Source organism: Lissotriton helveticus, chromosome 11 (assembly GCF_964261635.1).
Source record: "Lissotriton helveticus chromosome 11, aLisHel1.1, whole genome shotgun sequence".
In the NCBI taxonomy this organism is placed as follows: Eukaryota; Metazoa; Chordata; class Amphibia; order Caudata; family Salamandridae; genus Lissotriton; species Lissotriton helveticus.
In genome coordinates, this window is record NC_136072.1 from 926,081,747 (window position 1) to 926,108,013 (window position 26,267).

Genomic DNA, 26,267 nt, shown 5'->3' on the forward strand with positions numbered 1-26,267 from the left:
TGTGTTAGGGTTTAGTGTAGTGTTTGTGTAGTGTAGTGTTTTAGGGTAGTGCCAGTGTTTTAGGCATTAGTGTAGTGTTTGTGTTGTAGTGTTTTAGGGTAGTGTTGTAGTGTTTGTGTAGTGTTTCTAGGGTTTAGGGTAGTGTTGTAGTGTTTGCGTAGTGTAGTATTTTAGGGCTTAGGGTAGTGTTGTAGTGTTTGTGTAGTGTTTTAAGGTCGTGTTGTAGTGTTTGTGTAGTGTAGTGTTTTAGGGTTTAGGGTAGTGTTGCAGTGTTTGTGTAGAGTAGTGTTTCAGGGTTTAGGGTAGTGTTGTAGTGTTTTTGTAGTGTATTGTTTTAGGGTTTAGGGTAGTGTTGTAGTGTTTGTGTAGTGTTTTAGGGTTTAAGGTAGGTAGTGTTTTAGGGTTTAGGGTAGTGTTGTAGTGTTTGTGTAGTGTAGTGTTTCAGGGTTTACGGTAGTGTTGTAGTGTTTGTGTAGTGTTTAAGGGTTTAGGGTAGTGTTGTAGTGTTTGTGTAGTGTAGTGTTTTAGGGATTAGGGTAGTATTGTAGTGTTTGTGTAGTGTAGTGTTTTAGGTTTAGGGTAGTAGTAGTGTTGTAATGTTTGTGTAGCGTAGTGTTTTAGGGTAGTGTTGTGTTTGTGTAGTGTTTTAGGGTGTAGGGTAGTGTTGTAGTGTTTGTATAGTGTAGTGTTTCAGGGTTTAGGGTAGTGTAGTGTCTGTGTAGTGTTTTTGGGTTCATGGTAGTGTTGTAGTGTTTATGTACTGTAGTGTTTTAGGGTTTAGGGTAGTATTGTAGTGTTTGTGTAGTGTAGTGTTTTAGGGTTTAGGGTAGTGTTGTAGTGTTTGTGTAGTGTGGTGTTTTAGGGTTTAGGGTAGTGTTGTACTGTTTGTGTAGTGTAGTGTTTAGGGTACTGTTGTAGTGTTTGTGTAGTGTAGTGCATTAGGGTTTAGGGTAGTGTTGTAGTGTAGTGTTTTAGGGTAGTGTTGGGGGGTCGTGCAGGGTAGTGTAGTGTTAATGTAGGTAGAGGGCTGGGGGTCAGTGAAGGGTTGTGTAGGGTAGTCACTTACCTTCCAAACTTTATCCACAAGTATAGCTTTACCACGCATGCCTTTGCGCTGTAATGGCATGCGTGGTAAAGGCATAGTTGTGGTAATAGTTTGCGATGTAATGGCATGTCGTTGTCATTGACATCGCCTCGTTGTCATTGACATCGCGTAGTAATACCCGAGTTGTAACGGCATGCGTGGTATTAGTATGCGATGTAATTATATACATTCGCTTTTCAGCTATGAAAGCAGCCAACCGTCAAAATCCCAGCTATCTATCCCCTGTAGCTGTTTTACTTAGATATTTCAAAAGAACCCAAAAATCTTAGATATAAATATAGAGAAAGTTATCGGAGTAGATTGCTAGTTTTGGTTGCTTTGGATAGGGTGTAGATAGCAACAAATATGCTTATAACCAATATGGGCAGGCTAGATCAGGGCAAGTAGGTTTGGAAGGAATGGGAAGCACAATATGGCAAAACATTAATGTATGGCTGTTGAACCCATAGGTTTTGGAAGAACTGTGGGTCCAGGAACGTAGTTCCAACAGACTGATGTAAGAACTTGGGATATTAGTTTAGGGGGTAAGAGCCCCACTCAAATAATCACAATCCATGTTGGTAAACCTCAGAAATCACTAAATAAACTTGTGTTTTAGCCTATGGTAGCTTTGCACAAAAGCAGCCAAGCTTAACCTAGAGGCAATGTGTAAAATGTTTATGCTCACTCAAGCAGTACTAAAGTGGAAACATAACCCATGACAAATCCCAAACAATTTAGAAAAATAGGGTACATTTTAAATATAAAATGAAAAAAATCCAATAAGTAGAACCCGAGTAATGCTTTTTTTAAGTTTTAGGTAAAAACAGCACCAAAAAGCACAAAGCGCTAATCACTGTTATCTGGTCATGCTGGACCTAGTCAAAGTCACAAGTTCAGGCCAACTGAGATGGAGCGTGGGTTGGATACAAGTATAAGGTTTGTACCGGATAACAATTTACCATGTAACTTTATCCAGTTCCTCACAAGCAGCTTCAGTCAGAGCTTCGCTATGGTGGGGAACAAACACAAGATAGTAGTTGGGTTGAAGAGCTAGTGGCAGGTCGAAGCTTCATGTTGGTAGGGAAATGTGGGGAGGTCGTCGCTGATGTGAAGAGCACCAGATAGGTGGAGTCCAGTTCTGTAGCCAGGTAGGTCGTGTCGGCAGTCATATACAAGTCCCTGAACCATTTGTAATCGCAGACATTAGCAAATAGGTGATATTCCTCTTTAATGAAGGTGCCAATCTTAGTTGCTACTGCTGAGCTGACAAGTTTGCTTATTTGCATGAGCATAGTTTAAGGGGAAGCTATATTTTGCCTTTGCGACTTCTTTGCTTTGGCTTTCTACCCTTACGAGGCTGCTTGTGACCCAGGTAAGTCTGCAACACTGGACTAACTAGGATGGCAGAAGATTTGTTCTTGTCTGCTTTTCAGCTATGAAAACAGCCATCCGTCCAAATCCCAGCTAGCCTCTATAGCTGTTTTAGTTTGATATTTCAAAAGAACCAAAAAATCTTTATTACACTGATTTTACCATTTTTTCCAAAGGCGTTGATATAAAAATACCTGCCAGGGTGGCAAAACACCAGCCATGTGAGAACCCTAGTCCGAGGTCTACTTTGCAGCCATGCATAAGTTCACTTGCCTGTTGCTCCTCCTTTGACTACCCACTAATGCATCCTGACCACAGAAGCCTTATTGTGCTGCTCTCCTGCCATGACTGTGCATGGTGAAGAGATGCCTACCAGAACTTAGGATGTAGTAAACTTAGAATGGGGCGAAACATAGGTGTGCCGCTGAAGTAACAGTAAATTTGACAATTGAGCCTGGATGCAATCAGGACCAAGTACACTAACATCAAAACCTTTGAAGCCTCTCCACTCTGGTGGGGGTCAATTCCAGTTGCTGAAGTCTAATACGTGTAGTCCACTATTTCATTACTCAGGTCGGGTAAATGCTCTGTGATAACTTAAACCTGGAGATTCAGGCAAAAATTCAGTAACTCCTTCACCAACCCCACCAACCATCTTGATTTTGTCCCCCATAAGTTGTTTACATATAGCACTGTTGACATGATGTTTGTTTTCAGCAGTAAGTAACAATGGGACATATGTATCAAGATACCCATTTGCGATTCTCAAATAGCGATTGTTAAGAAATCGCTATTTGAGAATCGCAAATGGGTATGTATGTACAAAATCGCATTTTTTTAGCGATTTCTTAAATTTCCTTAATTGCGGACACTCTGTTGCACCCCTGAAATATGCATGGGTGCACATGTGGCGCACATACATGCCCCAAGGGCATGTATGTGCGTCACATGGCACTTTGAAAAATGCAAAAATGTGCATTTTTCAAGAAATTCGCAACTTACCACCAACTACTGTTTTCCCACAACTAAATGCTGAAAGCAACAACTTTAAATCAAAGTATACAAAATACACAGGAAGTTAAACAAATTAGCACTCATTTAGTAGCAAGCAATGAAAGAAAAAACAGAGGCGATGCTCATGGGACCTGTAACTTGTGAATGGTGTATTATGTAGTGTTTCTCTTTTCTGCTGATGGGTAGGTAGTAAGATTAATTCTGTACTTTAGTTTTTCATGCCCCCCTTTTTAGGTCAAGCCTGGGCAGCGTGAGGTATTGAGGTAGGGTCTTGAGACGCTGCCCAGTGTACGCCCACATTTTTCATTAGCTTGTGAAATTGCCCACTGTAAACTGTGGCTGTTCATTGGTCAAAAGGCTTAGTCCCTCCTTAGTATCGCCATATCTCATTTTGTAACCTCCCATGGCGACAGCCCGTTATGTGTATTGTTGCACGGTAGGCTTTAATTACAGCCTCCGAGCACTATTTTCTCAAATAGCTTTGACCTGCCTCCTATTGCAGGCAGGACACCTTCTCCCCTAACACTTTAAAAAAAATTGTAATAGCACCCATTTGCAAAGCAATAGGATTTGCATTTGCAAGAGTTTAAGCTATTGGCATTGTAAATGACAATGCCTTTTATGTATCTGTTTTAAAAACAACATATAAATAAAAGGCATTGCTATTTACAATGCCAATACCTCAAACTCTCATAAATTCGAGACTGATTGCATTGCAAATGCTTGTTATTTTTGTTGGCCCGTTGTGGAAATTCTTTCTTATTTTCATCCTGATGTGTCTGTTTTCAGTAGCATGTTGCTGCCCCACAGGGGACCCTGCATTGTTTATGTTATCTCAAGATTTTTTTTGGTTGCCTGATGGAAATGCTGTGCCGTGTTTCATCCTGTTCAATGTTGTACATGAGGTGACCTGCTGCCGGGCCTGTATTTGGTTTCTTGGAGTGTAATTTAATGGAACAATTAGGGGCATTGCTCGGTTTCCTTATGGTCCCAGAGGTACCTTAGACTTTCAACCAGTGTGTGATAGCACTTTGCTTATGGGTGACTGTGGGCATCCCCGTGCCTCCCACTCAGAGATCTTATCACATGACTTCCCCCTTCTCTTGCAGGAAGTTGACACATGGTGGTTGGAGCTTCAATACTGCTGCAAAGAGATTAAGGCTACCTAGCTTTGGGCATGAACAACACTGAAGCCCCATACTCTGGGTAAGCCTCTAGTTGTCTTCCTCTTTTTTTTCTGTTGTAGCCGGGAGCCTAACAAAGCCTAGCAAAGCCCAGCAAAGTCGCTCAAAGTGCCTCTCTTTGGTTTTAGCTTTCACTCCCACCTCGAGCAGCTTCTGTTTACAGACTATACAGTCTTGGAAGTCTGTGATTCTCATATATTCTCATTTAACAATGGATATTTCATATCAACTATCCAGTTGCCACTAGCAGAAGCGGATACCAATCATTCACTACTCTCATATAAAAATAAGTATGGCAATCATGTCTAACCAGTCTGCTTTGAGATCATCCTAGACCTTTGCTCTCTCTTAGACACCTTTACAATATATTTACTTTATACTGAATTTCTACCCAGTTAGGCCTAATGCTTTTTTTGTTACACCTTCGTAATCCTAGTTTCTCAAGTTACTGTCTTATTAAGTTAGGAAATTGCTGATGATTATAATGACCTTCTAGCCATGTTTCTTATATTGTTTGCACAAATTAAAGCATTGGTTCCAAAAAAGTTAGTAGAGAACCACCGTCCAAGCCCATGGCATTGACCTTGACCTCATACTTGCTCAGCTCCTCCAGGCAATGCCCCTTTAACCTTGACTTCATGCTTGCTCATCTCCCCCCTCTATCTCTAAATTCTTCCCTGTCACTTCCTTGGTTACGTCATGCAAGTACTTCTACTGTCATCCATTGTGTCAACACCAATGGGTATAGCTATCAACAGAGAAACAGCTGCAGTGGCACAGAGGCCTAAGTCTGGGCGGGGCCCACTTTTCCCCAGCTAGTGATACCTTTTTGCTACTAACCCTGAGGCAGAAAAGCCCAATAATATAACCAATGAGTGTTATTCATTTTGGGTAACAAGGCCAATAAAACCTTCTATATTTCCAGTAAAAAAAAACTACTTACAAAATGCCCTCATCTACATCTCCTTTTCTTGTTGATTGATGGTAAAACTAAATAAATAATCATTGTTCGAACCTACAATAGCCTGATTCAACGCACAAAATAAAAATATTTAGCAAGTAGCGGGCTGAGTGGTCTGCAGCTAATGGCACATGACTCTCACTTTGGGGCTCCTTGACGGTTGTCCACAGTCTAATGATTCCTGACCCTAGAGAAGCGGAATCTAAATTGATCTGGTGTATAAAACAACAGATGACTCATCTGTGCCCCTGAAGTGGAGAGTGACCAAAGGGAATCTTCCTGCATTGTCTTCCGAGCCTAGAAAAGTCCTAGGACTATGACCAGAGACTCTACCATATTTCACTTCCTTTATATTCTACCTTGATCGCTATGCCATCTTATTCAGTAACACAATTGCATTCCTTTCACAGTTACTGATTGCACCCTCCATGTTCAATTTCCTTAAAACCACCTACACTGAGGGGCTGGCTATCACTTTGCAGCTGTGTGTAAGGCAGTAGGGGGGCGCTACTTAATGGGGGGGCGGGGGCGGGGAAGAGGCCCGTTAAATGAAAAAATTGCACTTACCTGCACGTTGGCCGGCCGCTTCCTCTCCGTCCTCTTTAGCTTTTTGGTGGAGTCCTGGAGCAGGAATGAAATAGGAGAAATCTACGATGGATCGCACACCACTAGCCTCTCCTCCGGATCGCCCCCAAGCACTCTGGTATGTGAAGTACGTGTAGTTTGAAGAGTTGAAACAAAGTTCGTAAGTGGTTCAACAAAGTTGGTGCAAGTTATAGGGCTTGGGAACAACAGGTACTTACTTGCACCAAAGTGCTTAGGGGCTATCTGGATGAGAGGCTAGCGGTGTGCGATCCATCGTAGATTTCTGTTATAGGGCTCCCATGAGCCCCCAAGCTGACAAGCTTTGGAGACGCACCTGCGCGCCGAAGAGGCATCAAGGCCTGTGACGGTTACTTGGCGGCCTTGTCATCCACCCCAAATTCTTTCTCTACTGATGAGGGAAACTATCCCGAAACCCGGGCCATGTCTCGGGTCTAGAGATCTTGGGAACAACAGGTACTTACTTGCACCAACTTTGGTGAACCACTTACGAACTTTGTTTCAACTCTTCAAACCACACTCACTTCACATACCAGAGTGCTTGGGGGCGATCCGGAGGAGAGGCTAGCGGTGTGCGATCCATCGTAGATTTCAGGAATGAAATAGGAACCAGTAAGCACCCAGGATCCCAGTCTCTTCCAGCCAATCAAAACGCTGCCTTACAGCAGCGTTGTGATTGATCTAAGCGCTATGGTTTGGCCCTCATAGAGGGACTGGAGGCCTGGGCATGTTCTCCACCCAGGCTGTAATGCAGCCTGGGTAGAGAACATGCAAAGTGTGCGTAAATGTTTGGCCAGCCTGAGACAGCTGGCCAAACATTCAAGCACATTTAAGAGAGTACCACCACTTTTCTGGTGACATGCGGCCACCCCCCCACCAGGTAAGACACAGATGGAAAAAAAATAATAACATTCATTTTATTTTTCCTTTTATCAACTGCTCACAGAGCAGAGTATTTGGCTCCTCCGCCTTAGCGGAGGAGCCGCCCCTGGTGTATGGTGCCCATTTCTGTAATTTCTGTCCTGCCTCTCCTGGATGGATTTCCCAGAGATTGTGCTATGGCTGCTTCATAATGGTTGCTACTCCTCCTGGGTGGACTACATATGGTATAATTTTGTTGCTTAACCATGCCTTCCCGGCTGGGGCATGTGTTGCTCATATGTGAACTCCTTATAGTATTCTCTGGAGGCTTAAGTACCCGCCAGGGCTCTGGAATCTGCACTCCTGGGTAGTTTCATATAGTATATTTAGGATTTCCTGATTTCAGTTTCTATTGTAGGTGAATTCTGGTGTTTATTCCCCCAGTGTTTTCAATACCTTAAAAAAACAGTGGTTATCAGTGGTTACACCATTAAAAACAACAGAAACATTGTTTTTCCGATGTTTATGTAATATTTTGCTTTTAATTATTGATTGCTTTCTGCACTGATAGTGCATGTGTATGGTGCATGTGTATAGACAGGGTGTGTACAGGGTATATGAGGTCCAAATGCATTTTTACAAATGAAACTTATTGTAGTACCCCATACAATTCTTCTTTAGTGAGTCTTTGGTCATGTTTTCTCACTCTTTCATACCTATGTAAACGTTTATCTGTGAAAAGGACCTCTCAACATTGGCACGCCAAAAGAGCCAGTACACAATTTTCTATCTCTGGCCAATGACATAGCTTTCCATGCCAATGCTGGTACACCTGAAGATTGTGATTCTCTAGGACATGTTCTGCAACATATGCATTACATTTAGCACATATGTCCTCAGTTATTGAAGCGGTGAAAAATGAAGCAGTACTTTTCAAAGCCTGGAGAAAATGCAGAAGGGATCTAGAACTTGTGCAGGATACCTCAGTGAGGCTTCATTAGCTTCAAATGCCATGGTTGGTGAAGGGACATTTCTATGCATCATTGCAAGCCATTTCCCATAGACTGTAAAATACAATTTCCTGAATTGCTACTCAACATTTCTTTGCTTACCAAGTGGCAAGAATTCTAACATGGAGCATGTTGCAGTGCCACAGTCACTAAAAGTGTCGCCCAGCCGAATTCTCAAGGAGATGTTTCACATCTACACCAATTACGCTGAACACTTGGTAGACAAGGGTGTTTTCAGACTCTAGTAATTTGATTAAGTCCAATACAGCAGTCATGTTTTCCTGTAAAAACCTAAGCATGCAGTAGACTGTACTTTTTTCACATCACTGTCATTGTGTGACCAAAGATCGTCACATTTCATGCATAATATAGCATTCACAGCCTCTAGGACTGAGAACCACTGGCTGAATGACACAGTTAGGATGACTCTTTCTTTGATGCCAAACAAAGCACAAAATGAGAAATATTTGCATTTTAGTTCCTGGGCATACCGAAACAGTGCACCAGAATAGACTACAAAGTCAATAGCATTCTTCATGAACTCTGAAGATTGCAAATATGCTTTCAGGATACCATCTAGCAAGTGACAAGGATCTCTTACAGGAAAGCACTTCAGCTCAGGTATCGATTTTGGCAGGTTATCATACAACGTTTTGCAGCAGCATTCCAAGTGACACTGCATTCCATGTTTACCGAACGTCTGGTGACATGTTTTCACTACTATCTCAGATGCTTGGTGACAACACTCTTTTTTTACATATACCTGTCACTACACCTTGCATTGAATGTTTAAAGCCTGGGGTGTTTGGCAATTCACCTAAATCAATATAATGACTCACTAGAAAAAGGGGCTTATGTATCAAAGGATTTCATCCATTCTCTGTCTGTGGGTAAATGTGATAGTACATATTGGGAAAGATTCTTATGAAACCAGCCATTTTACCTATCAGGGAAATCAAATGTAGCCAAAATATAAAATATGATTTTGATATTTCCGGATTCCCTACAGTTTACAAAATAACTAAATAAGACCTAAAACATGCTTCTAAACAATGCATCTTTAGACCAAAGACCACAAAACTGAAAAAAGCAGGAGGAAGAAGAAACAATATTTTAGTAACATCCCTAAACACAAAATTCAAGCAGAATAATGTTAGCCCAGTCTTTCTCGCTACTGCCTTGTATAACAAAGTTAAATTGTATTGGTCCCTTCAGGAAGAAATAAAAATGACTCTTTCACTCATCTTTTCCTTTCTTTGAATGGCACTTAGTTTGTGGTTGTAAAGGTGTTTTTTCAGTGTTTATATGTTTACACTGGTGATGGCTATTTTCCTTTCAGTGGGGTGTTATCAGTAATTATAGGTTTGAACCTAAAAGCAGATAGCCTAAGTATATTATGTACGTAAATAGTGTTCCACACCACTGAAGCACCTACGTACCCTCTGATACAGACCACCTTAAAGTATCTGCAGGCACAGTTGCTTCCAGTTTCATATGATCTGCAATATTTCATGCTGAAGCGTAGTAATCCAACTGTGCTATGTTTAAAGTGCATCTCCAAACCTCAGGAAAAGCCTGGCAGTCCCAAACAGGAATAATAAATATGACCCCCACAACTTGGGTGTAAAATTCCCACGGGGTCAGGGTCACTGGTCTTCTGTTTTTGAAAAACAAAATCCTGCTTTGGAAGTTTGCTTTTGAAAAACAAAAACTTTGCTAAATGACTGCATGAAACAAGGTGGCAACTCAGCGAATATACAGTGCCTTCAGAGACTCGGTTGTGGCAGCTGTTTCTTTGAAAGCACAAAGACTTCCACCAGGCTGGCTGAGATCCCTAAATATGGCGGCATGTAGTCCGCCGGGGCTACATGGCTTGGCTGACCTGGCAGAACAGAGTAGACCCCTCCAAATCCTAGATGACCCCCTTAATCCCATTCTGTTCAGTAGAACCCAGTTGTTCTGTATTTTACACTTTATGTCTCCATTTCAGCTGTTAGTTGTTGGTCGCTCAGGGCTCTAGTTACCCCTATTGATTTTCAACATTTATCTACAGCCATTTACTGAACAGATTAGACCCGACCAGTAGGCTTCTTTTCAGAAGTTTGCTGAGTCGTGTTTTGGTAACTGGGGCCTGGCCAGTGGTGTAGCAAGGATGCCTTGGACCCTACATTAAAACATGCCCGGCTTCTGTTCTTCTTCAGTGGTAAAAGATGGCCATACTTTAGGTGTGGTGGGCCTCTCTCCCTGGGCCCAAGCAACACTGCACCTGTTTCGCTAATGATATCTATGCCTCAGTCCTCGAGGTATGTGAAAGCACAAGAGGTAGAAGATAATAAGGCTGATGTCAATGTTACTGAAGAAGATGTTGCTTAACCCACCGCCACTTGACCTGAAGTCTTGGGAGATTGTATCACTTCCATCACTAAATGTAAAACTTGCCTTACTTGATAGACAGTTCTCCTTACCTAGTGCAACGCATAATTTATATTATTAGATGTTACTTCTAACCGTTAAAATCACTGTGGAAGATCTTGCAGTATGTGTTTCCTGGCACGTGTGTCTTTGCCTCAAGTAACATATTTTGTTAATCAGGATCGCCATCAACGTGTTCTCATCATGTCCAGCCATTACCTCCGTGGTCATCTCCTGATAAGCACCTTTTTCAGTAAGCCCTCATGGGGCTCCAGGCTGGAATATTGGTTCTTTCAAGCTAGGCCTCTCCTTATGGAATTATCTGCTACCGGATATTGGAAAGGCTGAGAGACAGCCACAAGCTACAGAACTGCCTGTCGCTTTCTACGTTAAGGGATGCTTGATGTACTGCTTTGTTTTCAGCCCTTAACAAATAGTCAAGCATGCTTCCTAGTGAGAAAGGGTGACTTGTTGGAGTGTCAGCAGTAAATAGGGCCTATTTACTACCAGTGTCTCTGCCTTTCCCCGCTAGTAGATCTATCTTGGCTGTGCTATGCCCACCCCTTTCCTGTAGATATCTGTGAAGCTACCCTCTTGAGGAGCTATGCTATGCTAAGCATTAGCCCTCTCCACATGTTTTTTAGTGGTAAGAACCACCCTCCCTATTAAGGAAGCAGGAGGCCACAATCTCTCTCTCCTCACTCCACCCCCGTGTTTCTCGCACCACAATACACCTTCTAAACCACTTTCCTGTTCAATTACCAAAAGGCGGCAACTGATGAATCTTCCGATCCTTTCTCTTTCTTTCTTATATTCTGACATCTATCACGAATCCAAACACTTTTTGTGTCGCATGCCCAGCACTGTTTCAAGGTAAGTCGTTTCTTTTTACCAGAAAATAGATATTTCTGAAGGCTGCTGAGGTGTTTCTCTCAATATGTGTCTCTCTCTCCAGATTGTGGGGATATGTACAAGGAAGTGGCGGAGCTTGTCGTTAGCCTCCTTGGCTTAACGACACACTCCGCCACTTCTGAAACACCAGGCTGCACCATATTTACAAGAATGTGGTGCAGCCTTGCGTTTCCCCCTGCAATAACGCCTAGTTTAGCAACTTAGCGCCCATGCAGGCACCCTTGCACCAGAGTGTAAGGGTATCTGTGTGCAGGGGAGGATTGTTTATGTGTAGGAAGGATTTTCAGATAAACAAGCCTAAAATGCAATTTTAAGGTTTGTTTATGTACAGGAAGAGACACCTTCCTGTACATAAAAAAACATGGCATTTCGCTTCTTCCACGTGTGCTGCACAAGGCAGCACACGTGGAAAAAGCAAAAACGAGGAGAAATAATCTTAAGACCATGGTTTGCCTGCGGTGGAATGCCCACCACAGCACCCACTGCACTCCACTTTCACACTAATCATAGCGTGGAAGGGTGCCTTATGTACAAGGTAGCATTAAGCCGCATTAAGGCGTATGACACTCACTTTGGGGCTCCTTAAGAGTCGCCCACAGTCCAATGAATCCTGACCCCAGAGAAGAGGAATCTTATTTGATCCGGTGTATAAAACAACAGATGACTCATCTGTGCCCCTGAAGTTGAGACTGACCAAATGGAATCTTCCTGCATTGCCTTACGTGCCTAGAAAAGTCCTAGGACTATGACCAGAGAATCTACCATATCTCACTTCCTATATATTCTACCTTGATCCCTATGCCATCTTATTCAGTAACACAATTGCATTCCTTTCACAGTCATTGAGTGCACCCTCCATGTTTAATTTCCTTAAAACCACCTACACTGAGGGGTTGGCTGTCACCTTGCAGCTGGGTGTAAGGCAGCGGCGGGCGCTACTTAACGGAGGTGGTGAGGCGCGAGCGGGAGAAGGGCGTTTAATGAAAAAAATTGCTCTTACCTGCATGCTGGCCGGCTGCTTCCTCTCCGTCCTCTTCAGCTCTTTGGTAGAGTCCTGGAGCAAGAAGGAAACAGGAACCAGTAAGCACCCAGGATCCCAGTCTCTTTCAGCCAATCACAACGCTGCCTTACAGCAGCGTTGTGATTGATCTAAGTGCCGTGGTTTGGCGCTCAGAGTGGGACTGGAGGCCTGGGCATGTTCTCCACCCAGGCTGTAATGCAGCCTGGGTAAAGAACACGCAAATTGTGCGTTAATGTTTGGCCGGCCTGAGCTAAACATTCAAGCAAATTAAAGAGAGTACCACCACTTTTCTGGTGACATGCAGCCCCACCCCCTCTAACCAGGTGAGACAAAGATGGAAAAATAAAATAATAACATTCATTTAATTTTTCCTGTTGCCAACTGCGCACAGAGCAGAGGGTAACGCTCCTCCGCAGCGGAGGAGCTGCCCCTGGTGTAAGGTGCCCATTTCTGTAGTTTCTGTCTTGCCTCTCCTGGATGGATTTCCCAGAGATTGTGCTATGGCTGCTTCATAATGGTTGCTACTCCTCCTGGGTGGGCTACATATTGTATCATTTTGTTGCTTAACCATGCCTTCCGTGCTCTGGCATGTCTCACTCAAAGGTGAACTCCTTATAATATTCTCTGGGGGCTCAAGTACCCGCCAGGGCTCTGGAATCTGCGTTCCTGGGTAGTTTCATATAGTATATTAAGTACGTATCCACTGTTCCACACCACAGAAGCACCTACGTACCCTCTGATACAGACCACCATAAAGTATCTGCTGGGACAATTGCATCCAGTCTCATGCGATCTACAAGATTTCATGCTGAAGCACAGTAATCCAACCGTGCAATGTTAAAGTGCATCTCCAAACCTCAGGGAAAGCCTGGCAGTCCCTAACAGGAAAAAATAAATATGACCCCCACAACTTGGGTGTAAAACTCCCATGGGGTCAGGGTCACTGGTTTTCTGTTTTTGGAAAACAAAGTCCTGCTTTGGAAGTTTGCTTTTGAAAAACAAAGGTGGCTACTCAGCGAATATACAGTGCCTTCAGAGACTCGGTTGTGGCAGCTGTTTCTTTGAAAGCACAAAAACTTCCACCAGGCAGGCTGAGATCCCTAAATATGGCGGCCGTTAGTCTGCCGGGGCTACCGGGCTTGGCTGACCTGGCAGAACAGAGTAGACCCCTCCAAATCCTAGATGACCCCCTTAATCCCATTCTGTTCATGTGAACCCTGTTGTTCCGTATTTTACACTTTATGTCTCCATTTCAGCTGTTAGTTGTGGGTCGCTCAGGGCTCTAGTTACCCCTATTGATTTTCAACATTTATCTACAGCCATTTACTGATCAGATTAGACCAGACCAGTAGGCTTCTTTTCAGAAGTTTGCAGAGTCGTGTTTTGGTAACTGGTGCCCGGCCAGTGGTGTAGCAAGGATGCCTTGGACCCTACATTAAAACATGCCCACCTTCTGTTCTTGTTCGGTGGCAAAAGATGGCCATACTTTAGGTGTGGTGGGCCTCTCTTTCAGGGCCCAAGCAACACTGCACCTGTTTCGCTAATGATATCTACGCCTCAGTTGCTGGATGTATGTGAATGCACAAGAGGTACAAGCTAATAAGGCTGATGTCAATGTTACTGAAGAAGATGCTGCTTAACTCAACGCCACTTGACCTGAAGTCTTGGGAGATTGTATCACTTCCATCACTAAATGTAAAACTTGCCTTACTTGAAAGACAGTTCTCCTTACCTAGTGCAACACATAATTTGTATTATTAGATGTTACTTCTAACCGTTAAAATCACTGTGCAAGATCTTGCAGTATGTGTTTCCTGGCACGTGTGTCTTTGCCTCAAGTAACATATTTTGTTAATCAGGATTGCCATTAACGTGTTCTCATCATGTCCAGCCATTACCTCTGTGGTCATCTCCTGATAAGGACCTTTCCAGTCAGCCCTCATGGGGTTCCAGGCTGGAATATTGGTTCTTTCGAGCTAGGCCTCTCCTTATGGAATTATCTGTTACCGGAATTTGGAAAGGCTGAGAACAGACACAAGCTACAGAAATTCCCTGTCGCTTTCTACATTAAGGGATGCTTGATGTACCGCTTTGTTTTCAGCCCTTAACAAATAGTCAAGAATGCTTCCTAGTGAGAAAGGGTGACATGCTGGAGTGTCAGTAGTAAATAGGGCCTATTTACTACTAGTGTCTCTGTCTTTCCCCGCTAGTAGATATATCTTGGCTGTGCTATGCCCACCCCTTCCTTGCCTGTAGATATCTGTGAAGCCACCCTCTTGAGGAGCTATGCTATGCTAAGCATTAGCCTACCCCACATGTTTCTTAGTGGTAAGAACCACCCTCCCTATTAAGGAAGCAGGAGGCCACAATCTCTGTCTCCTCACTCCACCCCCGTGTTTCTCGCACCACAATACACCTTCTAAACCACTTTCCTCTTCAACAACCAAAAACCGGCGACTGATGAATTGTCATTTCTGAACAAACATCCGATCTTTTCTCTTTCTTTCTTATATTCTTCTGACATCTATCAATAATCCAGACACTTTTTGTGTCGCCTGCCCACCACTGTTTCAATGTAAATTGTTTCTTTTTACCAGAAAAGAGATAGTTCTGAGGGCTGCTGAGGTGTTTCTTTCAATATGTGTTTCTCTCACCACACTGTGGGGGATGTACAAGGAAGTGGCGGAGCGTGTCGTTTGTCTCCTTGGTTTAACAACACGCTTCGCCACTTCTGAAACGCAAGGCTGCACAATATTTACAAGAATGTGGTGCAGCCTTGCGTTTCACCCACGATGGCGCTAAGTTTAGTAACTTAGCGCCAACGCAGGCACCCTCGCACCAGAGTGCAATTGTTTCTGCGTGCAGGGGAGGATTGTTTATGTGTAGGAAGGTGTCCCTTCCTGCACATAAACAATCCTAAAATGCAATTGTCACTTTCATGTGTGCTGCTTCATGCATCACACATGAAAGAGACGAAATGGCATTTTTTTTTAAAGGTTTATTTATGTACAGTAAGGGACACCTTCCTGTACATTAAAAAACATGCCATTTTGCTTTTTCCATGTGTGCTGCACAAGGCAGCACACATGTAAAGGCAAAAACGAGGAGAAATAATGCATTTCTCCTCATTTAGGCAACTTAAGATCAGGGTTTTCCTGTAGTGGAACGCCCACCACAACATCTACTGCATGCCATGTTCACGCTAACGATAGCATGAAAGGGTGCCTTATGTACAAGGCAGCATTAAGCCACATATTAATAAAACAACAGCCACAGACGAAACGTATTTCGAGGAGGTTAGCTTTCTCAGGGCTTGTTATAATTTTTTAATTTTCAGGCTTCAATTGTGTCATCCATTGATTTTATCCAAAAACATATTTTTTCGAGGGTGAGTGACAGTTTGGAGTTTCCTTTTCACTGTAAATGTATTTCCTATTTATATACGGACTTCTATTCATGTCCTCACATTTTCTCCCATTTCACAGGCATTCATTCCGAGATTACACCGTGGCAGCCTCGCTAGCGTCACACTTTTGTAGAGTTAAACAAGCCTTGAGAAAGCAAGCATCTGCAAAACAAGTGTCAGCTGTGGCTTTTATTGTATACATATAATCCCAGGAACTGATTATTCACCCTCTCTGTGTAAGAAGGAAATCACAGGGAAAGAACAGGGAAGACACGTGTGGGATGCTGATGTTTAGCGTGAACAGAAAGACAAGGAAATCCTGGCCTAGGCACTAAAGGCCCTGAAAACCAGTCCTGAGCACCACAGTCAAACGCAAATCATCTCTTCTGCTGAGAGGTGCTTTTCCTCTGCCTGTGATTTCAACGCTCATTTTCTATTTTTAGTTGCTCTTTCAACTTCTAATAGCTTTTTGGATTTCTTTTTTTTTTTTAACATATCTTTTTATTAAATGCAAAATAACAAAACACAAGGAAAGAAAAAACAGAAAACAAGGCAATACATTACAGTTGTGTCATGTCGGCGCTGGGGGGGGATACATAATCAAATCAGATGTCAGAAGTATGTGATGAAAGCGGGAAGGGGGAGGAGACCAGGAAGAAGCAAGATATCTAAATGCCCGTGGAGGAAACATCAGGTTGGGAGGACGACAGGTCAGTATCCAATTCCGAAGGGGGGGGGGGGGGGGGGAGTACAGATGCCACCACGGTACGCATTCCATTGATTCCAAATTTTCCCCCATTTGCGGGGCGTGCCACGGGAAACATACACTGTCTTTTCCCGAAACATGCACCAGTCCATGTTTTGTTGCCACACCAGAACTGTCGGCAGCCTCTGGGCACCCCACAACTGGGCAATGTCCCTCTTAGCAACCATATTACCCAAGGTCACCCATCGAAGCTGCGCCAGGTCATAATCATTCGGCTCCCAGACATTCAACAGACACCGCCTCGCCTCAGGCATTGATTGCACACCTGTGACCTCACTCATAACTTCATGCACGCGAGTCCAATAGCGCATCACCGCAGGGCATTCCCAAATAATATGGAGAAACGTACCCACCAGACCACAACCACGCCTGCACAGTCCATCCACAGAGAACCCCATTCGCACCAAACAGCTTTTTGGATTTCTTATTCAATTTTACAATCAGTAACGCATATATCATTAAATGTAAACTAAACAAATATTGACAAAGTCAATAGTTAGAGATATTGTTTACCCGAAAGCTTTAGTGCTATCACGCATACAAGCACTATCTCTGCCATGGTAATGGTAATTGATGGTAAATATGTAGAACAGTGGGCATGTGGGCCCAGGGTTCTGAGGACTCATTGGAATACTCGTTATGGATTTCCAGAGAATGATAGTAACAGGGTGTGCATATTCCAGGGTAAAACTTGAATAAGATGCCTCAGGGTTGATGTAGCGGGAGCAAACAGCTGCTTGTAATCTCCTAGTCATGGGATCCAATCCTAGTAAAACACATCATTGGATTTATAAACTTATTACTGAGACTTTCATATAATCTTTAGAAAATACGTACCAATCACTCTTGCTACTATAAAAGAGTTACTATATCTACTCTAGAGATATTTCCACCACATGTTTCAATACCAGAGAGAACGATAAGTGATTTAAGGCAGATATCCAAGAAATCTTTGCGTAACCACTGGGCTACAGGTTACTATGCTAATGAAACAGCACCTTCCTAAGAGTGCATTGTGTGTGACCTTTCTATCAGCAGCAGCACCACGTGGTGTGGCAAGAGAACACTTAAAGCAAACAGAATTGAATTGGTTTCTAAAATGCAGCATTGTCACACCCAAGACCATCTGACATGTTGGTGGCCTATAAACCCACAGTATTTTCTGACCTGCCCAACTTCCTGCCTACACCTGAGGTGTATTTTTATTACCCTCTGTTCAATTTCCTTGTCTCACTACTTACCTCTGGAGCAACTACTACTGTGGACAGAATATTCACCAGATAAACACCCTAAAATTCTTTCCAATCCCTCAAAAGTTACTGCCCTTCTTGCCTGCTATCCCATGATTCCAATTACCCAGGAAGCTAGTGATCCTGACTTCTTGTTTTTAGGTCTCACCTGCCGACAGCGCAAGTGCTGTTGCTGCAAGGGGTATGTTTACTATAAAGGGCGTGGAGCCCACCCATTGCTTACCATTCATTGGCATCATTGTCACTCTTCCTAATTGGCCAGCGTGTGCCAGGCGTTACTTCCTTTTCTCTTTAGGCATGGACCAAGCACAAATTCTTCATCTTACTTAGTGTCTGTCTGCTGCTCGCATGGTGGTTGAGGTACTATTTCTTCTTCTGATGCCACCTCCTTGTTCGTGGTACTTCTACCCCCTTCCACTAACCCTTCTCCTTATTGCTTCTTCCTCTCCCACCCCAATACCCCAACATCTGAGAGAATTATCATAAAGCTCTGATTTTCAACTCAAATATCTTTGGTTTAAGCCTCCGACAGTCTGTTCTCTTTTCTTCCTCTCACAACAAGGTGATTCTTACTATCATTCTGTTTCATGATTGAGTACTGAGCACATCTGCCACTTTTGTTTGGAAAAAGCTTTTAACATTCATAGCTCCTCAACACTGCTACCAATTTCCACCTCCTTTTTCTCCAACTGGTACAATATATATTGCTCCTTCACCCACTAGCCCCTCCTGGTCTATAATGAATTTAGTTGTTAACAAACAAGTTCTTGCAGAAGTGTTGTACATACTAACAAGCTCCTGCATCAGAAGCAAAGGCATCAGATATTTATATTGGGCCAGATTCACAGAACTAACTTAAGACAAAATCCTAAACTTACTACCATTTTAGTATTCACAGAAGGCACTTACTCATTTTGGTATTCACAGAAGACCCTTACTCATTTTGGTATTCACAGAAGGCACTTACTCATTTCGGTATTCACAGAAGTTAGGACTCCTAACTTTAGGACTCCTAAATGCCTTCTGTGAATGCCAAAAGTCTTAAAATTAGGATTTTTCTCAGTTTAGGAGTCCTAAAGTTAGGAGTCCTAACTTTACTACTCCTAAACTGAGAAAAATTCCAACTTTAAGACTTTTGGTATTCACAGAAGGCATTTAGGAGTCCTAAAGTTAGGAGTCCTAACTTCTGTGAATACCAAAATGAGTAAGTGCCTTCTGTGAATACCAAAATGGTAGTAAGTTTAGGATTTTGTCTTAAGTTAGTTCTGTGAATCGGGCCCACTGATCTTAGGTCGAAATAATTGGAAACATATTGTATTATAATTGCATTTATATAGCACTATGCTTTGAAGCGGTATAGGGCAATTTCCTGGCAACTTTGTCCAATTTCAATATCACACAATGCCACTCCACTCCACACAATACAACTCCACTCCACTCGACATAGTGCCACTCCACGCCACACAATTCCAATCTACTCCACACCATGCCACACAAGCCACTCCACGTCACACAATGCCACTCCATTCCATGCCACACAGTGCAAATCCACTCCACGCCCCCCAATGGCACTCCACTCCATGCCACACAAGGCCATTCCACACCACATAAGGCCACTCTACCCAATTCTGCACAATGCCACTCCATGCCACACAATGCTACTCCATTCCACACAATGCCACTCCACTCTAATCCACGACAAACAGTTCCACTCCTCTCCACTCCAATCAATGTTACTTTGCTGCATGCCACACAGTGGCACTCAACTCTACTCCACTCCACACAACAATGACACTCCACTCCACTCAAATCCACTCCACACAATGTTACCCCACACAATGCCACTCCTCTCCACACAACACCACTCCACTCTATACAATGTCACGCCACACAATGCCACTTCACTCAAATCCACACCACACAATGCCAATGTGCTCCAATCCATACCACAGAATTCCACTCAACTTAATGTCACTCCACGCTACACAATGATACTCCACTCCACACTGCACAATACCACTTGCCTACACTCTGCACCACACAATGCAACATCACTCCACTCTATGGCACTCCACACCACTTATTGTCACTCCACTTCACTCAATGCCACTCCAAGGTAATAAATAATCCCTTACTACTCTCCTCTCAACACAGTGCCACTCCACTCCATGCCACACAAAGACACTCTACTCCACTGAATGCCACTCCACTCAACTCAAAGCAACTCCACTCCCCTTAATGCTACTCCACTCTACACAATGCGACTCCATTGCACTCCATGCCAAACAATGGCACTTCATGCCATACCACACAATGGCACTCCACTCTACTCCACAGAATGTTGCTCCACTCCACTCCAAGCCACACAGTGCCACTCAACCCCATGTCAAACAATGTCACTCCACTGCACTACACTCTACACCACACAATTCCCTCCATGCCACAGAGTTTCACTCCATTTCACACCACACAGCACCACTGCAATCCACGCCTCTCCATGCCACACAATACAAATCCAATCCACAGAGTGCTACTCTACTCCACACAGTGCCAGTCCACTCCACACAATGCCACTCCACTCCATGCTATGCTACACAATGCACTCCACTCCTTTCAACTCTCCTCAGTGCCACTCCGTGCCACACAATGCCACTTCACACCATACAATGCCACTGCACTCCAAATCCACGCCATACAATGCTACTCCACTCCACTTAATGTCACTCCACACCTGACAATGCTACTCCACTCCACACTGCACTATCCACCACACAATGACACTTAACTCCACTCTCTGCAAAGCCCCGCCACACATTGTCACTCCACTTCACTAAATACAACTTCACTGTACTCAATAGCACCTTGCTACACTCCTCTCAACACAGTGCCACTCCACTCCATGCAACAGAATGCCAATCCACTCCACACAAAGGCACTCTGCTCCACTCCATGCTATGCCAAGCATTGTCATTCCATGCCATACCACAAAATAGCACTTCAGTCCACACAATGTTGCTTCACTCACTCCAAGCCACACAGTACAACGCCATGCCACACAATACCACTCCTATCCACTAAATGCCACTGCACCCCATGTTACACAATGCCACTTTACTGCACTACACTCCACCCAACACAATGCCCTCCACACTACACAATGCCACTCCACTCCACACAATGCCACTCCACACCTCAGAATGCCAATCCACCCAACTCCACACAGCACCACTCAACTCCATGCCACACAATGGCACTTCACTGCACTCCACACCACAGAATGCCCCTACATGCTACATAATGCCACTCCATCTCACACAATACAACTTCAATCCATGTCACACAGTGCTACGCGATGCCACACAATTCCACTCCACATAATGCCACTCCACTCCCTACCACACAATGTCACTCCACACTACTCAATGCCACTCCACACTACACAATGCCCTCCATGCCACATAGTGCCACTCCACACCACACAATACCTCTCCACTCCACACAATGCCACTCCATTCTACTATACTCCACGTAATGCCACTCCACCTTACACCATGCAAGGGCATTCCATTCTATGCCACTCCACTCCATGCCACACAATGCCAATTTGTAGTGCAGACAGATGCTTCCGAACGAGTGATTGGGGCAGTGTTGTCATTGGTGAATGAAGAGGGCCTTGTTCAGCCAGTTGCCTTCATTAGCAGGCAGTTTCTTCCCAGAGAGCAGAGGTGGAGTGCCATTGAGAGAGAGGCTTTTGCTGTGGTTTGGTCCCTGAAAAAGTTGAGACCATATTTGTTTGGGACTCACTTTTGTGGACAAACTGACCACAGACCTCTCAGATGGGTCAATCAGATGAGAGGGGAGAATTCTAAGCTATTGAGGTTGTCCATTTTCCTATAGGGAATAGACTTTACAGTGGAACACAGACCTGGGGTTGCCCACGCCAATGCTGATGGACTTTCAAGGTTTTTCCACTTAAATGGATGAGGCCTACCAGTGTGTAGGTTAGTAACCCATCACCTTTCTTTTGGGGGGCTATGTTGCAAAATCATCCTGTGCCCTGGTCACCCCCATTTCTTGCTAGCTGGTACTAGTGGTAACTGACTCAGACTTTTGAGCTGTTGCCACCTTTTGAAATAAAGTGTAACAGCTTTCCACAGCCAAGCAGCAAGGTATAGCATTATGAGCAGTCACTTATGGATAAAGAAGCTTTGTAAGCAACGGCAGAGTACAGCCGAGCGCACAAAGTGGCGGAGCCGAAGGAATCAAAGGAGTCAGCCTGCTGGCGCTACCCGCCTGACTAACAAAGAACGGCAAGCACCAGGGGGTAAACAGGTGGTGTTTAGTCACACCATAAGCAGTTGGTGGACCATCTTAGCCCCAGAGCCGTGCCTGTTTTTCTTCCCCCGCGCCTCAGTGCTTGCCATGAACTGGGGCAGGCCAGCACTCAGGAGAGGTCAGCTAAATCCCTACGCTTGTTGCGACACCAGCTCCTCAGTTTACACACAGGGCAAGGCAGGAAGAGCTCCAGGAAGCAGCAGGCGGGTCCAGCGGTTCATGGAGGTGGCCAGCAATAGGCTGGTGCAGTTTCTGTCTGCTGCCCTGCCCTCCCCGTGCAGTTGAGAAGGGTGCATGTGCGCATGCACCTGGAAGGCACTTGGAGGGATACAAGGCCATGAGGAGGCCAAGTAAAGCAGACTGAGTGCCCAAGCCTGTGTGAACCCCAGAAAAGCAGGGGTATAGACTGGTAGGAAGCAAGAACACCGGTCTGGACAGTGCAGGTGGCCCGGATTCCCCGCCTACCTCAACCTCCTACTGCCTCTCACCACCCAACACACTCCGGGCATTGTAGGACTATCCTAGATAGACCATGCCCCCATTTATTAATACATATTGTGGTGCAGAGGAAAATCCACCAACGAGTGGGAAGGTGAATGAATTCCCACCCACAGGTGGTAAAGAGTTATATAACAGGCAAGAAATGGGAGTTCATGCGTACCCTCCACTCACCCATACCGAATAGTATCGATATCAGGAAGAGACGGTGTAACTACCGCAAACCACAACCACAGTTTGATGAGGTCAGGAAGATTAAGGAAAGAAATAGCGAAAAAACACAGGAAGCATAATAAGGAAAACAACAAAGAGCCCACGGAAATGGTACCAATAACCCCAACACTCGAGCAACAGAATTCCACCCCTGGATCTCCAGGTACTTCACTCTTGCCCTCAAAGTAGGATCTACAGCCCTCCAGTTACACAACAATGGAAGAAACCTCAATATCACATGATCGGCTACATAAATCGGACAACTCGCTAGTAGAAATTGCAGCGGGAGCTCAAAAGACGACACTTGGAGACTACTTCAAGAACTGTCACATAAAATCCACAGCGACAAACGGCTCCATCAAAAAGATGGTCTCAACCATACAAACTTGCCACGAGTCTCTGGGCAGGTGAACTTGTGCAAACAACCGTTCAAGCCATGATTCATATCCTCCAGCTCATACAGGGTGTTTGTGCATACTCAGGTGGCCCATCCAATGTGGACAAGCCACCTACTCCTGCAAATCTTAAGTCGGGGTTAGTTATTCAGACAGACTATGAAATGAATCGTCAGTTAACATTCTGAACGGTCTTAATGTACAAAACTCCTTTCCAATCACCATCTCAAGTGACAGATCTCCCATTAAACCAAGGCTTTCCCTGCTCCAGGAAACCAATAATTCATATATTAACAAAACACAAACTCCCGTTAAAAATAATGGACCAAGATCTTGGCGGGAAATATAAAACTTCTTACATTAAGGACTCCACCAGAACTGGACAAACAAGACTGGCCACTGGAATGCTAGGAGAGCCAAATGAACACTCACTACTGGGTTTATCTTTTTTTAGAGTAGATGCCAACAGGATCACAAACATACATGAAGCCTCCGAAATGGAGGTGGATGAACAGAATTCAATCTGGCCCCAACTCCTGCAAACCTTACAATCCACAGTCACTGCATTAAATTATCACTCGGACAAACTAGATCTTCAAATTGGTCTTCTGACATACTTGCAGTGTACACGGTACAGATAGACAGTAAAGCCTTAACAAATTGATACCAAAAGTGCAATCAAAAGTTTCTGGCACAATCAGTATGCTGCTGTTCCCCAATAATCAACAGGTTGTCTTCTCTTCCCTCGTTCCTTCCCATTGTCCCGACAGAAACAGGAAATTACCTGTAGGATCACAGGGACTATCACATCACTTACATCAAACTGACCCAGTCGCCCAGAATGTTTTAAAAACACATAACATAAAGCAAGAAATTATACAGGAAATAAAGTCCCCAGTTTGAGGGCTAACATAGCCCATAAAGAAGTCATAGTGGTTGCACTGTCACCTGATCATCAATCAGCAAGTCCTAAGTGCAGAAATTGCCTGAAACTCAAGATAAATAACTCGGATCAAGCAGAGCTGAGGGATCAACCACCGACCTCGTCAAAGACAATGACACCACTGGGAAATGGGGACGTCAGGCCAAGCAATGGAACTATGAACGAATCATTGCAAAAACGACACCCGAGTAAGAGGGGAAAAAAGACTTAGTAAACAGCATAATAAGGTCAGCCACACGACCCTAAAAACAAACTGTCACTCTCTTTTAATCCGTAAAAGCAAAATACGAACTGGCTCGACAGGTAGTGAAAGTTCTTCTTTACTGCAACCAACTATAATGTTACCCTCAAAGGCAGCAGTTGAACATTCAGGCAATATGCCACAGATATTAGATCACTGTAATGAACCCAGGCAAACCCCTGCACACATGAGGCAGGCCCACTGGAGAAACAATGAACACAGACCCAATAGAGCTAAATAATGAACCTGTGTCAACATTATCCCTGATGCCCTCCGCTAGCGGATCAGGAGTTTCAGCATTCAACATAAACAAACGAAATGCGACTAAAGCGAAGCAAAGAAAAGTAGCTACAGAGCAGCACAGAGACGATCCAAGGTCAGGAGGCAACAAGAGCATTTGAATAACAATCGCAAAAGACCTGGGTACTGAGAAAGTACGTAAAGATGCCCCTAATAAGGTGACTCTCCTGCATTGCGGTCATTTCTACAAGCACAAGCAAGAAGTCACAACAGTATTAAGCTGGAACGGACCAGTTAACATAGGGGACAAGAGCAACAACATGGACCCAGACCAGGATCTGCAGATGCACCTGCAGATGCCTCAAAAAGAACTGGAGAAACAGCAAAACCTCAGAAGATCACACCACCTACAAGAACGCCATGACGGTATACCACAAACACACCAGATCCACAAAAAGGACCTTCATCCAGAACAAGATCTTCGCTAACTCCAGCAACTCCAAGGAACTCTTCAGCATCATCCAGGAATTAACTAAACCCCCCAGCGAAACCACTGACATCACCCCTCCCAGGACCTCTGCAACAAGCTCGGCACCTACTTCCATCTGAAAATCAAGGGCCTCCAGGACAACTTCAACGACCAGACACCTGACTCTGGGAACGCTCCCTCCTCCAGCAACGCCAGCCAGCCCACCATCTTCTCCTGGACCGCAGTCACCACCAAATACACCGCATCAACCATGAAAAGCATCCACTGCAGGGCCCCCACGGACCCCTGCCCCCCCACATCTTCCACAGTGCCGTCGCAGCCATTGCTCCGGCGCTTTGACACACCATCAACTCCACCTTCGAAATCGGCATCTTTCCTGATGACTGGAAATACGCAGATGTCAGACCCCTACTCAAGAAGCCCTCAGCAGATCCTACATACCTCAGGAACTACAGACCCATATCCCTCCTCCCCTACGTGGCCAAAATCACAGAGAAGACCATCAACATCCAACGAATAAAATGAATCGAGGACATTTTTATCTCGACCCATCCCAATCTGGATTCCGCAGCAACTTCAGCACGAGACTGCTCGACTCACCACCACAGATGACATCCGCACCCTCCTCGACCATGGACACACCGTGGCCCTGACCGTACTCAAACTCTCTGCTGCGTTCGACACCGTCTCCTACCAAAAACTCACCACCAGACTCCACAACACCAGCATACAGGGAACCACCGTCGACTGGCTCTGCTCTTTCCTCACTGGCAGAACCCAAAGAATCAGACTTTCACCCTTCCTCTCCGAACCCACGGAAACCAACTGCGGAGAACCGCAAGGATCATCTCTCAGCCCCATGCTCTTCAACATCTACATGGCCCCCCTCGCCCCCATCATCAGACAGCACGGACTCAGCATAGTATGCTACTTCAATGACACCCAGCTCATCCTCTCCCTCACCAAGGATCCCATCACCACCAGACTCAAATTCCAGGAAGGAATGAAGGACGTTGCATCCTGGATGAGCAGCAGCAGCCTGAAGTTCCACTCG

At 44.5% G+C, this 26,267-nt stretch overlaps 1 long non-coding RNA gene across 1 annotated transcript in view; it reads left to right on the plus strand.

The window, feature by feature from the left end:
- Positions 1-4,584: 4,584 nt before the first annotated feature.
- Positions 4,585-26,267, plus strand: part of LOC144791322 (uncharacterized) — a 240,124-nt gene continuing 218,441 nt past the window's right edge. The window contains exon 1 of the long non-coding RNA XR_013602359.1: positions 4,585-4,678. This is a non-coding gene — a long non-coding RNA (uncharacterized LOC144791322). The remainder of the gene's footprint in view (positions 4,679-26,267) is intronic.